General features: G+C 49.6%; 1 pseudogene; it reads right to left on the bottom strand.

Annotated features, from left to right (window-relative positions):
• The window catches only part of LOC105535397, a 22259-nt pseudogene extending 10198 nt beyond the window's left edge, over positions 1–12061 (bottom strand).
• Positions 12062–13949: the final 1888 nt, after the last annotated feature.

The following is a 13949-nucleotide window of genomic DNA, read 5'->3' as shown; positions in this document are numbered from 1 at the left end:
CCCTCCTTGGGCAGATGTGTGGGACCGGGGCCCCTTCACACGGTCCTTTCCAAAATCTTATCCCTCCTAGGGCCAGGAATGGGTGCCCGGCCTGTGCTGGGAAATGGGCAGATTTAGCCACAGCCTCTGGGGCTCTGGGCCAGGCCACAGGAGGCACCTCTAGTCTCACTATGCCATGACGTCCATCCTGGGAGGATGGACAAAGCGCTGCAAGGCAGAGGGGATCCGCAACAGCATCCCTTGTCTTGGCCATTTCCCTAGACTCAACTTCCCCATCTATCCTCTGTGGCCTAGATTTCGGACAGTCCTGCTCACCTACTGTCCGTTCACTGCTCAGTCTGCAGTGACTGTTCTATAGCACTCCATGGCTCCCCAGTGCTCTTGGGGAAAAGGCCAAGCCACAGCCTAAGGCCCCAGGCCCTGCTTAGCTCTCCAGAAGAGGTGCTCACCATCCAGCACCCAACCCACCCACTCCCAACTCTGCACCTCCCTGCGTAAGCCCGGCTCACTAAACCCCGCTCACACTCCTGTTCACTCACCACCATTCACCCACCGCCACTCATCCACACTAGCTCACCCCTGGGCCTTCACACAGGCTACACCACCATCACCTATTACTTGACTAAATCCAATCAACCCTCTGGTCCCAGACTAAAGAGTCTCCCCGAACCCGGGGCCAAGTGCTGCCCCACCATCACACCACTCATCCTTTTGTGGCTTCTCTGGCCTGAAGCTCACATTCCTACATTCAGCCACTGCCACCTGAGGACCCCACAAGCCCCATTTGTGGGTTGGGCCTGGCACACTGTGCACAACAAGCTTTTGCATGAACTGCTCTGCGGCTTTCAGCAATCACCTGCCCCATGTCCTCTGTGAAGTGGGATGACAGGTGCACAGGCTGCCAACATACCAAGCAGATAACATGGGCACAAGAACCGGCATTCAGGGCCTGGCTCATGGAGGGGCCCCAAGTCCCAGCTCAGCAGAGCCTACCTTGACCCCAGGGTTATGTCTAGGGATTCCCAGCACGCAGGCCTTTCAGTGCTCAAGGCAGGATTGTCCCTGGGCAAACCAGGAAAAGCTGGCTGCCCCAGTAGGCACAGAGGGCCTGGCCCTGCATGGGAACGGCCTGTCTCCAGGGTGCTTGCCAACATCTGCTGTTGGCCATGACTCGGCACTTTCGATGGTGGAAAAACCACTTGTGTCTGAATCACAAATTCCAGGTGTGCCCTGACCCGAGTGGCCCCAGAAGGTGCACAGGAAGACCCGGGGCACCCATTCTCCATGTGGCCCATCTCCACGGCGACCAGACGGGCCCACTCGTAGTAGCCCTTGCCCTGCTGAGCCGGGCCCTGGTGGGAGCAGAGGTGACCCAGCTGCAGGAGCACGTGGGTGAAGTCCCGGCCACACTCCCTGCAGGGCAGCCTTGAGAACAGCCTCATGGCCTCCAGGAGGTAGTGCTGGGCCAGCCTGCTGGCACCTGCGTGCAGGCACAGGGCCCCGAAGTTGGCCAGCACCACTGTCTGGTTCCTCCACTGGTCCAGGTCCCAAGCCACCCGTAGGGCGCGGTAGTAGCCCTCGGCTGCCTGCCTCGTCCGGCCCGTCCTCTTCAGAGCCACAGCCACCATGTTGGCATTCACGCCCTCCTGGTCCTCGCTGGCCACCACTGCATCCTGGACAGACTGCAGGATGTGCAGGGCCACTGGGCTCTGCCCCTGAAGCACGTGCAGCCAGGCCACAGCCACCAGGCGGTCCACGATGGCACGGACTCGGGCAACAGCACTGGCTTCCACTGCCTGCGTCATGAAGGTGATGGCCAGGCCGTGGTAGCCATGGTGGCTGTACAGCTGGGCCAGGCTGGCGTGGAGAAGGCCGCGCAGCGCCTGGCCTGTGCCCGGGGTTAGGGAGGCCAGCGCTCGCCTGAGGTAGTGGGGAGGCTGTGGGGCTGGAGGATGTTCTGGAGCACCAGGTTCACACTCCTCAGCAAGCCGGCCAGCGAGTCCTGTGCCCTCAATGAGGCCACCTTGACACAGCTCAGCACCAGGTGGGGCAGGCACTTGCAGCTGCAGATGTCAGCTAGGAGTAGGTGACAGGCTGAGAGTCACGCAGCCTCTGGGGCTCCCGAGTCCCTGTGCAAAAGCAGCAGCTGCTCTAGAAAGGGCAGGGCCTCCTCGGGCTGCTTGAGGTACACGTGGTGCCTGGCCAGCAGGAAGCAGGCCCGGGCCTCGGCCTGCAGGCTCTGGCCACCCACCGCCCGCCGTAGCGCCAGCTGCAGGAGCTCCCCCTCCACCTCGGTGCTGCAGATGTGGCCAGGCGTCCCCAGGAGCAGGGCCATAGCTTTGGGAACCACCTGTGTACACTTCCCCCGGTTCTTCTGCTTCCAGTAAATACTGGCCAGGTTGGTGTACACAGCCACCACCAGGAACAGGTCCCCAAAGCTGCCCTTCAGGGCCCCCGGTGCTTCCTCAAAGTACACCCAGGCCTGGGACAGCTTGAGCCTCCTGCTGCACAGCCGCCCCAGGAGGAAGCAGAGCCTGGCCAGGGCCGTGACGAAGCCAGCTTTCTTGGCCACCCCTCGGGCCTGTGCCAGGCGCCCAGTCAGCTCCTCATCGCTAAAGCTGCAGAACACGCTGCTCAGCCATGGCAGCGCCACGTCAGCGGGCCTTGTACCCGGGGGCGTTCAGGAACAGCAGCAGTGAGCTCAGGGCCCCTGGGTCCTCCCAGTCGTCCTCAGCTTCCAAGCAGGAGAGCTCCTCAGGGTCCTGCAAACTCACATTGCTGGATGCTGGGGGCAGCCTGGGCAGGTCTTTGTTACATTTTTCCAGAACATTCTTCATCTTCTGCAGGGTCTCCTGTGACTCCGGGCCCAGGCAAGGTGGAGGTATTTCTGCAAGTCACAAAAACACCTAGACAGATTAGAGTCCAGCAGTGAGTCCTTGGTCCACTGGGGACAGGGTCCCCGCATCCCCGCCCTCTGTGTCCCTGGTGCAGCTTGCCATGAGCCCTTGAGAATTATGTGCAATGCAAACCCGGGGCCTGGAGCACGTAGGAACTCCGGCACTATGGGGACAGAACACGCAGGCCTGTGGCCCGACTCTCCTACAGAATCACCCTCCTGTCCTGCTTTGTCGCCCACCTGACGGCATGGTTTTAGGGCACTATGTCAGCTCAGTGATCCCTCAGAGATGCCTTTTCAGGCCCCCCGATGGGGTACAGGAATCCATGAAATCCCCAACAGCCAATCAGAGCTATTGATCAGCTCAAAAGTTGCTATGCAAAATTGGTAAAGCCACTGATGGCACAGGACAGGGGTGTTGTACCCATGTACCCAGCTCCGTGCAGGGAAACGGACCATCCCTGCAGGAAGGATGGGAAAGCTTCCAGGCCCCTGTGGCCACCTTCACCTTGGATGGTCTGAAAACCTGAAGCCCTCAGTTCCTAAAGGGTTAACAAAGGCCAGGCTGCTCAAGCAGCCCGCTGGCGCCTGCTGGCTTCTTAGCCAAAGCCCCCTCCCAGAGGTGAGTAAACAAGCGCATTTCCTGTTGGAAAACCTGGGATGAAAGGAGGCATTACTGGGAAGGAAAAAACCTAGATTTAAACAGACTCTGTTTCAAGCTCACATGTAAAAGGTATTTTCAATACAAACTGTCTCCTTATTCGTCTGTAAAGCCTCGGAATTAAAAAAATAAATATGATTCAGAGACAAATGTCTGACTTGACTACACTAGATTAGCTAAGAAATCTCCCCCACCCGGCAGAGGCACACAGCCCCTCCCAGCCACTATCCTGGCCTCCAGGGCAGCTGGAGAGCCACGTGCCTTTGCTCCAGGGACTTTGGCAAAGGGTGGAACCACCCCGTCCCCGAGGCAAACCTACAACAGCCTTCCCTTCCCCACTGGCTTCCCCGGCTGCCTCTGGGACCTTGTGCCTGCATCCCAAATGTACTGGGATGGATCCCATTCCCAGGGAACTTCCAAGGGCCCTTGGGGCATCCACATCACCAGGCTGTCCACATGCGGACCCTGTGTGAGGGGAAGAGACAGAGCCGTAGAGGGGAGAAGGGAGGGCCTCCCTGAATCAGCCCCTCAGGAAGGAGCAGACCCTTCAGGGACCTCAGTTGAGGCCCCTGCAACCTAAGGCTCTGAATTCTGCTCCCTGCTGAGGGCAGTGTGGCCTCCCATCTCTGAGGCAGAGCACAGGGCGAGCTGCAGCTTCTCCAGGTCATGAGAAAGGAACCCACAGCTACACGTGGGTCCCAGCAGTGGAAAGGATGCCCCACCTCGCTCGGGGACCAGGCGGGGGCCAGCATGTTCACTGGAAGAAGTGTGGGACCCCACAGCCTCCAGCGCCAGAGTAGACGGGAGGTTCAGGCCCACCTCAGGTGACGTCCCCCAAGCCCCCAGCCCACACCGCAGAGGGGTGACAGCCGGATCCAATGCCCACCATACTCAGCTCTGTGACTTCCCCCAGCATTACTCCAAGGCCCAGCTCATAACCAGAGGAAGCCTGAGCCACCGGCAAAACCCACCTCGTTCCTGCGGCTGCTCAGTCTCAGCTTCCTCTACTGAGTCTGGCAAAGGAGAAAAGAGAAGCCATCAACACCCCCAGCCAGCGCCTCTGGTCCCATGTCAGCTTGAGCTGGGTGTCGGTGTTGCAGGGTGAGAGCATTGCAGGGTGCAGGGGTTGAAAGTAATATCATCCTCTTCCCTCCTGGATCATGGGAACAACATCACTGGGGGGTGTACACTTTCTGCGATATTGGGGGTAACATCGTCTTCTGTGCCTTGGAATATTAAGGACAATATCACGGAGGGGGGGAGGTGGAGGCGTGTACATCTTCTGCAATATTGGGAATAATATTATCCTCTCTCCCCCTGCAAATTCGGAAAGATATCACAGAGTGGGTGTTCACCTCCTGCGATATGGGGATTAATACCATCTTCTCCCCTTCCGGATATCGGGAAGAGTATCACACGGGGGTGCACAGTGTCTGCGATACTGGGAGTAATATCAACCTCTCGACCTTGAGATATTAGGAACAATATCCCAGGCTGGGTGTACGCCTCCTGCTCTATGGGGAGTCATATCATCCTCTCCCTTCCAGGATATTAATAACAGTATCACAGGGCGGGTGAACACAGCCTGCGATACTGGAATTATCCTCCTCCTCTCCCCCTCCGGATACTAGGAACAATATCACAGAAGAGCTGTACCCTCCCTGCGATATTGGGAGTAATATCATACACTTCTTCTGTGAATATTAGGAGCAATATCACCGGGTGGCTGTCCGTTCATTGCTATGTTGGGAGTCATGTCATACTCTACCCCCCTGGATGTTAGGATCAGTGTCACGGGGTGAGTGTACACCTACTGCGATATTAAAACTAATATCATGCTCTCTGTCCCTGGATATTAGGAATGACATCACAGGTAGGTGTACACCCCCTGCGGTATTAGAAGCAATAATATTATAAATTAGTAAACATCAATGATCGATTTTAATAATTATCAGGCTGGTCTCGAACTCTTGACCTCAGGTGATCTGCCCACCTCGGCCTCCCAAAGTGCTGGAATTACAGGCATGAGCCACTGCGCCCGGCCAACACTTCTTGACATCTCTTTTTGGACCTCAAATTTAGCATGCCCAAAACGTACTTTTGATTCCCTCTGCTATAACCCACTCCTCCCAGTCATCCCGATCCCAATAACAGCATCTCTAGTCTTCCAGTTACTCAGGCCAAAATCCTTGACATCATCCTTAAAACTTCTTTTTCTCTCTCTTGCCATCCAACCCATTTAAACTCTTCTTTCAAAATATATGCCAGACCTAATCACTTCTCACCTTCCTCATCATTTCCAACCAGGTCCAGCCCTCATCATAGCGCTCTGGGTAACTGCAAAAGCCTCCCAATCGCCAGGCACAGTGCCTCACGCCTGTAATCCCAGCACTTTGGTAGGCCAAGGCAGGTGGATCATCAGAGGTCAGGAGTTCAAGACCAGCCTGGCCAACATGGTGAAACCCTCCTACTAAAAATACAAAAATTAGCCGAGCATGGTGGTGGGCGCCTGTAATCCCAGCTATTTGGGAGGCTGAAGCAGGAGAATCACTTGAACTCAGAAGGCAGAGGTTACAGTGAGCCGAGATCGTGCCATTGCACTCCAGCCTGGGAGACAAGAGCGAAACTCCATCTCAGAAGGTTAAAAAAAAAAAAGCCTCCCAACCCACCTCTCTCCTTCCGCCTTTCACCCTACCCTGCATTCTACCTTCCACTCTCAAACATTTCAGAAAAAAAAAAAATTATATCCACAGAGAGAGAAAGAGGAAGTATAAATGGGGTGAAATGTTTGGGGAATCTGAGGGAAGAGCATACGGAAATTCTCTGTACTATTTTTGCAACTTTTCCAAAAGTCTGGATTATTTCGAATTCAAGAGTTAAACAAAGAAGAAAAATAAAAAAACCACTATCTCCCTTTGTGAACCCATCCTGTCTTTCCCCTGGCAACTGAAGGACGTTCTCAACTAACACATCTATTTTTTCATGAACACTAAAAGAACCCTTGCCTAGTTTTGTCTTTCTGTGCTTGGCAGTAGAAGTGTGTGTGTATGTATTTCATATATATGTGTGTGTGTGTATATGTGTGTGTGGTATATATAGAGAGGGAGAAATATATATGTGTGTGTATATATATATAAATATATATTGCATATTGACAATGGTAATGTGTATATATAAATATATGTGTGTGTGTGTTTGTATATAATACCCCATTAGCCTGTCCTTAACCAGTTCTAAACTTAGTGGGAAAAACAGATACCTAAGCAGAGGATTTCAAAATAATATGATGAATATTTTGACAGAGGGATGCGTTGCTATGCAACACGCTGCTAAGACACAAAACCTCCGAGATGGGACAATGAATGAACTAAGTTTTGTACCTATAGGCACCCCCACTGATATCCTCACAAACTTTTATAGTTACATGCATTTGCTTCCCCCAGGACCCCCGTTTCATAAGGGTTAGTCCTAGAGCCTAGTAAGTTCCTACTACAGCTGGCACACGTATGCCATTCAAGAAACAGTGGCGGAGTGAATGACGAGTTAAGAACCATTTGTCAGCCAGTGCTCCGTAATACAACACGCATTGGTATGCAAATTATATTTGTGTTGAAAGCAAGGGAAGGATCACAAATTGTCATTCCAGAGAAAGCAAATCTCAAAAACTTCTTTACCCTACTAAAGCACATTATAAGAAGCTCCCCTTATATAACAGAAAACCTCCTCATTCGTTACCAATGGCATGTAAACCTAGTACGCCTCCGCCTCTGATGACATCTCTTCCATCCCCAGGGCTAGATAAAGGAGGTTCCGGAACCCCTGGTAGTTGTGAAGGTGGCTCCCAGCTCTGACAGTCTTGAACCCTGCGGGCGCGGAGGTCACACAGCAGAAGAACAACCGAGGGAAGCATCAGCAGGCTCCGAATATGTTTGAACCTGAGATGGCAAATAGGCTGCAACCAACTGAAAACACCAGAGATTCACGGTAGCCACCTGAGGGGTTGTGTTTTTAAAAAACAGAAACAAAAAATAAAAAGTAAAAAAGTGAAAAAGGAAGGGGCAAGAATCCATCAGGTCTGACTGAGACGTGTATCAGTGACTAACACCACATATGGCAAAAGCACTCCGGTGCACTTTGGGTCCTCACAGCTTCAGCAGTATTCAAAGGTGTGTGCTGCCCTAAGACTAAGCCACGGGAATACCCCCAGCAACTCTGCCAGGAGAAACAGCTCACATGGATTTGGCTAGAAATACAGTTGTCTTTAACAAATTAACACTGAATAAATCCTGACTTATTAGAGCCTGCGAGAATGACCTTCTCAATGATAACAGTTATCACTACAATCTCCAAACATCTGCGATCCTGCAAGGAGGAACTGTGACAGCGCAGGCCACATGTCCAGAATGCTTCCCAGACTGCCTGTTACAGAATAAAAGAAATGAAACCCCCCCTAAGAATGTCTTCACTCACATTTAGCCAGTTGTTCCTTTGTGTATCACTGTGCTAAAATGGCCATTCTTCCCCACAGCCTGAAGTCCTATGCTAAAATAAATGAGACTCACATGAAGCCAGAAACGTGCAGATGCGAGGAAACCCACACAAATGAAATGGGCTGGAGAGCGTGGCCAGGAGGATGGTACTTCCCAGGAAGCAATTACTTCATCTCTGCCCACGAAGCTGGCAGCTGTCACTGTCCCCCAGGCCCAAGCCAGCCACTCAAAGTAGGTTCTAACAAAACTACCTCCAACAATCAACGTAAATACACCACACAATTGGCTTCTGAAAGGACACCTTGCAACCAACAAGAAACTGTAAGCACAACTTTGAAAAACTGTGCAACTAAAAACCTTGGAAAGGGATAAACATTGCCACATTTTGACTCAAATACTGTTACATGGTAGCACTGCAATAATTCACTGAAATGAAAGAATGAATGAGGAATACCTTTATATAGGAATCAGAGGAAGCATGACTAATTATTTAAAGAAATAGGTCAAGAAACTGCTAGGTTCAAATGCTGCCGTGAGACACTGTCATGGCCTTAGGCAAATTCACTTCTCTTGGTCGTGTTTCTAGGCTCATCAAAAACCAGCTTTGGACTAGGGAACCTGTTGCTTTCCAATGCCTTCCTTCTGCGATTCCAGCCCAGATTTTAGGACTGCTCTCCCACTTGGTATATGAAAGCACTTTCTATGTATAATAGCAAGAGTACATTTCTGTGTTGAATGCGGTTTGGGACCTACTCTATGAAGAAGAATATCACTATGTAACTGTAAGCATGATGACAAGGTGCACTCGAGATAAGGATAACACATAAGATGTGGCTACACGCCTGTGCGTGCCTGGCAGGCAGATGGAGAAGTCTCATTTCGTAAGGCCAAGGGGGCCGGCTGCACCTTAACATCCTCAGTCCACGTCAAGTTCACAACGTCCTTCTGACATCAAACCACAGGTATCACATACTTTTCCATCCTTTCCACCCAAGATTAAAATATGCAGAGCACCGTGATAAAGACGCCTCCATCACCAGCATGTTGGCTCTCGTTGTGTAGAATTACATACTTTCAGTGCAAAATGATCACCAGGCTGCAGCGGCAAGCAAGACTGGCCTCCGTGGGGACAGCAGGCCCTGCAGCAGCCACCACTCCTGTCACCACAGTCTGATGCAGCTGCAGAGAAGCTGTGGCTGAGGCCATTCACTTTGTGAGAGAACCGCACAGGAGGGAAAAGGTAGGGAAGGTAGGGAAGAGGGCCATGTTGGCCTCTGAGTCCAAGCCAAGCCAATCCCCTGTGACTTGCACGTATATGCCCAGATGGCCTGAAGTAACTGAAGAATCACAAAAGAAGTGCAAATGCCCTGTCCCGCCCTAACTGATGACATTCCACCACAAAAGAAGTGAAAATGGCCAGTCCTTGCCTTAAGCGATGATATTATCTTGTGAAATTCCTTTTCCTGGCTCATCCTGGCTCAAAAACCTCCCCCACTGAGCACCTTGTGACCCCCCTATTCCTGACCGCCAGAGAACAACCCCCCTTTGACTGTAATTTTCCTTTACCTACCCAAATCCTATAAAACAGCCCCACCCTTATCTCCCTTCGCTGACTCTCTTTTCGGACTCAGGCCGCCTGCACCCAGGTGATTAAAGAGCTTTATTGCTGACACAAAGCCTGTTTGGTGGTCTTTTCACATGGACGTGCATGACAGGCAGGTGCAGAGCCAGGGAAAGACCTGTGATGAGAACAGAAAGGAATGTGCCTCCCTGTACACACACTCAGATTTTATGACAATGTGGGCAGGGGGCTGAACTAGATGCCTGAGAACATTCCTCTAAGTTCTTTTGCTGATTTGCTAAATATTGATGTAAAATCTGAACTCAGACAAAAATTTTTTAAATCGCTTCAATCAATATCTTTGTTTGGTGCTCAGCATCACGTCTACATGATCATCTAGAAAACCAACTTCTGTTCTAAGGCTCACATCTTCCTATAAAGTTCCAGGGATTTTACAAGGGAATGCACCTCTCATTCGCATCAAGAACACACACAACCACCATTAAAGAAATGCTTGATTTGCTTACACCATTTTTTTAAACACCCAGATTTGAAATACAACAGAGAAGACAACTTTTTGATAGCTCTGCTTTGGAACTGCGAACTGCGGGTGGAGAAAATAACCTGCCATGATTTCTAACCAGTCAACAACCCGTCTTCCCTGGCTGCAGTAGGAGCAGTGTTTCTGAGCTCTTTCTCGGTTCTTTCTGAAAAAGAACCCAGCTGGTTAGGGGACAGATAATCAGCAGTTGTCAGCGGGCTTCCTGGGTCCCACATCCCCATGTGATACGTGGAAGTAAAAAGCTATCAATGACCAAGCATCTGAAAGCTTATCCCACCTCGCCATCTGCTTCTCCTGCCACGCAAATTTAAAATTAATAAGCCTGCTATTAGAGAACAGAGTTGGTGCTGCATCTGTCTTCCTAAAATTACGGATAATTACCAGCCCATAATGGCTTCAAATCAGATTTGAGTAGTCCCTTAGACAGGAAGCTAAAGTGCCTCAGCCCTAAACTGAGAAGAAAACAGAAACTAGAAGGCTCTAGGTTTGATTTTTTCCCCCCTTGTTCTAAAGTTGCTGTTCCCAAATCTCCTTCTACTGTCTTGTTTATAAAATGTATGAGAAACAGGGAATTTAAAGACACTATAGAAATGGCCACTTTTTCTAGGTACAAACTTTGTGAACATGATTTTCAGCTGCTGGGATTTTCCTCCACAAACTGTGAGCCTGGAGTACATTTTCTCCCTCGTGGTTACACATTCAGAGTCAGGGAAGGTGGCTTTAGCAGTAAAGAGGGGAGTGCAGTGAGAAGTGACCGGGCACTGAGAAGGGCAGACAGGGACTCTACCTCGGTGGCTTGCAGTGCTCCTGGGCCTCGGCCTTTACTTTTCTATCTGTACAAGGGATCTAAAGGCCCGTGATTCTAGGCCACAACAGCTCTTCATACACACACATATGCAAACATCACACACCTATGTCAAAAGCTGTGACACTTGGTTGATTTCCTGAAGAAGTTATCTTGTATCATTTCTACTCAAGTACTCCACCTCCTTCCAGACAAGTATCTGAGGATGATAGGCTATCCCACAGCAATGTGTGTAACCTCTCCTGCTTACGATCCCTGTTCACATAGCATTTTCCAAAAGCATTTGGCGTGAAGTGACAGAAGAAAGAAGAATAAGGTTCTTTCAGCCCATTCATTCGTTCATTCATTCAACAAATATTGACTATCTACGTGCCAGGCACTGGTATATCACCAGGGAGATATATATAGATATAGATATAGATAGATAGATAGATAGATCTCAGATATAACAGGGAACATATATTTTTGTAGGTAGAGACAGACAACCAAAAAGTATGTTCAAGAGTGATCAATGCTGTAGAGGAAATACACCAGGAAACAGGAAAGAACAATACCCCTAGCCACCCTACACTGGGGTGACGCTAGTGTTACAAAATGGAAACAGCGGCCGGGCGCGGTGGCTCACACTTGTAATCTCAGCTCTTTGGGAGGCTGAGGCAGGCAGATCACCTGAGTTCAGGAGTTCAAGATCAGCCTGACCAACATGGCGAAACCCTGTCTCTACTAAAACACAAAAATTAGCTGGGCGTGGTGGCACACGCCTGTAATCCCAGTTACTCAGGAAGCTGAGGCACAAGAATCACTTGCACCTGGGAGGCAGAGGTTGGAGTGAGCCGAGATCGCACCACTGCACTCCAGCCTGGGTGACAGAGCAAGACTCTGTCTCAAAAAATAAAATATAAATGTAAACAGAGAATAAGATACCAAAAGAAAGAACATGAAAGATTAATTGTAACAAAAGGCTTTGTAAGCTGATACTTTCCTTCCTTGTCCCTTACAAATGGAAAAAAAGGGCGGGTAGGGCGTAGCATCAAAATGATGGTGATGTTTTAAGCTGGCTTCGGGTTTCAGATGTCTGACAGCCATACTCACGTACTTCAAGAAAAAGCTCTGTAAGCCATCTGGGCAATGGTTTAATGTCTTTTTTTTTTTTTTTTTTTTTCCAGAGAGTTCTTAAAATACAGGAAAACGTGTGTGTTTCTTTGGCTGCTCTGTGCCCGCACACGTGCAAACTGTGCTAACAGATTTTTCCATGTTTTGCTGAATTTGCCAGCTTGCCATAAACAGGCTTCCATGTCTTTTCTTAATTGTCTATAAATAGCACAAACACCCAAAAATGCAAATCAAGACAAGCTGTCCCTTCAACTGCTGCTGCCATGATGACAGCGAGCGACAATTGGCCAAATCAATACATGGAGACTGAAGCTGTCCGGCAGAGAGCACAGGGCCGACTGCTTTTCCCATAGCATTTAAAGAAACAAGCGGAAACGGTTCTCCACACAGGACAGACACGTCCTTTGTTCTTTGAATAAATACTGCCAATGCCCAAAATACTTTCTCCATCACACCATCTATATGGAATTCAAGTTCCTTCCAATACCATGAGTAACGCCAGTGATAGACTATGTTTAGCCATAATGACCCATTAGCATTCTTTTTCCTCTAAAATGTTGAAATAATAACATTGAGTGTGTACTCACGAGGTGCCAGGCTCTGAGTTTTATCTCGTTTAGTTCTTGTTGAAATCCTGTAATATCAATACCATATTCTCTCATTTTTCATCAGTGAGGAAACTGAGGCCTAGAAAGGCTAAGTAAGTTGTCCATGGTCACAGGTTATTTAGGAACTTTTCTCCAAACTCTCAAAAGTTAACTACTGCCACTATTACAAATGGGTTTCTGTTTGTTTGTTTGTTTTGAGACAGGGTCTTGCTCTGACCAGACTGGAGTGCAGTGGTGTGATGATGGTTCACTGCAGCCTCGACCTCCCGGGCTCAAGTGATTCTCGTACCTCAGCCTCTCCAGTAGCTGGGATTACAGGCATGAGCCACCACACCTGGCTAATTTTTTAATTTTCATTTTTTGTAGGGATGGGGTTTCACCATGTTGCCCAGAGACTGGTTCTGAACTCTGGGCTCAAGAGATCCTCCCAGGTCGGCCTCCCAAAGTGCTGGGATTACAGGTGTAAGCCACTGTGCACAGCCCTACAAATGTGACTTATACAAAGTCAGAGCAGTGAGCAGGAAGAGAACAGAGACTTCAGTGAGTCTCCTAGCTGTTGCAACACCATATCCCTCCTCCATACCGTAATGTGTCTACACCCACCAAGCTCCTAGACGTTGAAGGCAGCTCAGAGACGAAACAGCAGTAAAGAGAAGATGCAGACATGCATCTTGATTTCAGCTCGAGCGTGCCTCTTTGCAGCTGCACAGGCAGAAACCAGGGGCCATGAGTCTGAGGCAGTGCGTTTGGTTCCTGGCAGGTAATCTTTTGGGAGACCATCCCATACAATTAGTGTTACACTTCTCAAAAAGGAAGTGTGACTTTTATAGAAAAATCGATTCTATTTGGAAGAAAGGTTTAATAAAACCACAAAAGGATAATACATTCATACAACAACAAATTAAATTCATCCGCTACAAACTGAAATCCAAAGCCCTCTGGGCACACAGCTGCTTTTCTGAGCTGAAATTCAACTCCAGTTGAGAAACAGGTCAACTTTTCTAAAAAGATTTCTTTTTCACATGTCTTAAATAAAAATTCCTTTCCCTCACTTGTCATTTTCCAGATTTAATGGCTCTGTTGGCCTTCCTCTCATTTAGGCCATGAGTACTGACTGCATGTCTGCTACGGCCAGGACTCCAAGGGAGGCACCCTAGGGAACACAGATGACCACAGCACAGTGACACCCTCAGGGAACACACACGGGGAAGGCAAGATGATACAATCGCAGCCTTCACACAGAAAAGAACTTG

This window comes from Mandrillus leucophaeus, unplaced genomic scaffold (genome assembly GCF_000951045.1).
Source record: "Mandrillus leucophaeus isolate KB7577 unplaced genomic scaffold, Mleu.le_1.0 Scaffold1458, whole genome shotgun sequence".
Classification (NCBI taxonomy): domain Eukaryota; kingdom Metazoa; phylum Chordata; class Mammalia; order Primates; family Cercopithecidae; genus Mandrillus; species Mandrillus leucophaeus.
Note: the sequence above shows the minus strand (reverse complement) of the source record. Positions and strands in the feature narration are given on the sequence as shown.